The 2,182-nt window shown below is 45.4% G+C and overlaps 1 pseudogene; it reads left to right on the top strand.

Annotated features, from left to right (window-relative positions):
* The first annotated feature begins 826 nt into the window (after positions 1–826).
* On the top strand, positions 827–1,841 carry LOC110326068 (annotated as a pseudogene).
* Positions 1,842–2,182: the final 341 nt, after the last annotated feature.

The raw sequence follows: 2,182 nt of genomic DNA, 5'->3' as shown, positions 1-2,182 counted from the left end.
ACTTGTGAGTCAAGGGCATGTGGGCCAGCTCAGCTCTGACTCACAGCCTAAGGGACAAAATATAATTAGGAGGAGGAGGAGGAGGAGGAGGAAAAAAGAAGAAGAGAAGAAGAAGAAGAAGAAGAAGAAGAAGAAGAAGAAGAAGAAGAAGAAGAAGAAGAAGAAGAAGAAGAAGAAGAAGAAGAAGAAGAAGAAAAGAGAAAAGGAGGAGGAAGAGGAGGAGAGATAATAATAAGCCTTAAATTTGAGGAGATCATATTATTTCAAAATTACTTCAAATTCCTGGTTAGGGTTACTATTGCTATGATGAAACCCCAGGACCAAAAGAAAATTGGGAAACAAAGATTTATTTGTTGTATACTTCCACTTTGTAGTCCATCACTGAAGGAAATCAGGGCAGAAATTCAAGCAGGGCTAGGACGGGAGGCAGGAGCTGATGCAGAAACCAAGGAGAGGTGCTGCTTGCTTGCTTGCTTTCCATGGCTTGGAAAGGAAGGACTATCCCTTCATCAATCTCTAATTAAGAAAATGCCACATAGGCCTGCCAACAAGCAATTCTTACTGAGGCATTGTCTCAACTGATACCCCCTCATCTCCCATGACTCTATCTTGTGTCAACCTGACATAAAACTAGACATGACAACTCAACTTTTGTCAACTTAACACAGAAGTATATCACTATTAATCCAGAACCTTTCCTTTTTTATTCATCCAAGGTCTCACATTAATAGAAACATCACAGCAGCAGACTATGCTCTATGGACCATGTGTTGCTATGGATGCCTAAAGTACTTCAACTGCATGTTGGAAAGACTTGGCCATCTAAATGCTGGGCTGGATTAAGTGCCCATGAGGATGGTGTTTCAGCAAATTGGGGTCAGTATGTAGTTGGTACTTTGGTCTGTAAACCTGTATGGTTCATCTTGAAGCATCATCAGGAAAATTGGTACCCACTTATCTCTGATTCAGTATCCAAGAGTCCTAGGAGAGGATGTGATGGCATCTTTTGCTGATGTTGGATCTACAGAAGGAGCGTGCTCAACAAGACTCAGGGCAGAGGTAAGGTCCAAGCCTCTCCCCTTGAGGATGACCTTCCTGGCTTTGAGAAGCCCCGGAGGAGGCATATTTCCTTCTAGAACTTGTTTCAAGATGAGCCTCCTCCAAAATGAGACCAATGAGGAAGCCTTGCAGAAGATCTGGCTACTCCAGAATGACCTTGCTGCCGTTAGGGCTCAGAATGCCAAGATTGTGACCTTGCAGGAGCAACAGAATCCCAGTTCAGGTCACTTAGATACTTCCACATCCGTTACCATAGCACCATCACCTCCTTCCCCTCCTCTTCCATTGGTGCTCCACCAAAGTATGTCTGCTCTTGATCTGATTAAAGAACAGAGAGAACAAAAGAGATGCTGGAAAGACTTTGGCTAAGGGTCACCCAAAGAAGCCTGGCATACCAAATACGCTAGAGATCTTTAAAGACATGAACATTGTGAAGCTATGGTCAGTCAAGAGGTCCGAGGATGTAAAGCCGAGGCCCAAGGATACAACTACCCTGCTGCCCTGCCCTCATAACAGAAGCTCTGAAAAAGAAGTTTGCTTATCCTTATCTTTCCCGGCCCACGGGACAAGTTATTTTGTGGAGTCTGAGGGGGATCGCGAACCTAATGGAATGGGCGAGAGAGAAAGAGAGGGGGACCATGCAGCAGCTTTGTCAGAGTCCGTTTAATAAAGAAAAAGGCTTTAGTTATATACACGGTGAGGGGGAATACGGAGGGGTTGAGAACCATCAAAAGAAACAGAGCGAAGGACAAATGCTGATCGCAGGTTGGAAACTCTTGTGATGTATCTCAGAGTGCTAACGCTGCTGCTCCAGAACGCCGGGCGGCTTATCTCGAAGTCTGGATCCTCCTTTACAGCTCAAGGCGGCAACTCAGGGGCAGCTCCGGAATGCTGGATACTCCTTTAACAGTCCCTGATGTTTGTGTAGGGCTGGAATCTGCTGATTCCCACGAACAGCCTTGAGAGGAAATGGGGTGACTCGGCTCTTAAGAAAGAACTATATGGCTCTCAGATGCAGGCTGTAAAAGGCCTGGTTTTTCTCAGCCTGGTCTCCAACAGTTATTAACACAACAGTCAAGGCGAGGGTGAAGGAGGAATTCCAAAGCCAGAATCAAAGGCCACC

This window comes from Mus pahari, chromosome 9 (assembly GCF_900095145.1).
Source record: "Mus pahari chromosome 9, PAHARI_EIJ_v1.1, whole genome shotgun sequence".
Classification (NCBI taxonomy): Eukaryota; Metazoa; Chordata; class Mammalia; order Rodentia; family Muridae; genus Mus; species Mus pahari.
The sequence above is the reverse complement of the archived record's forward strand: the minus strand, read 5'-3'. Positions and strand labels throughout refer to the sequence as shown.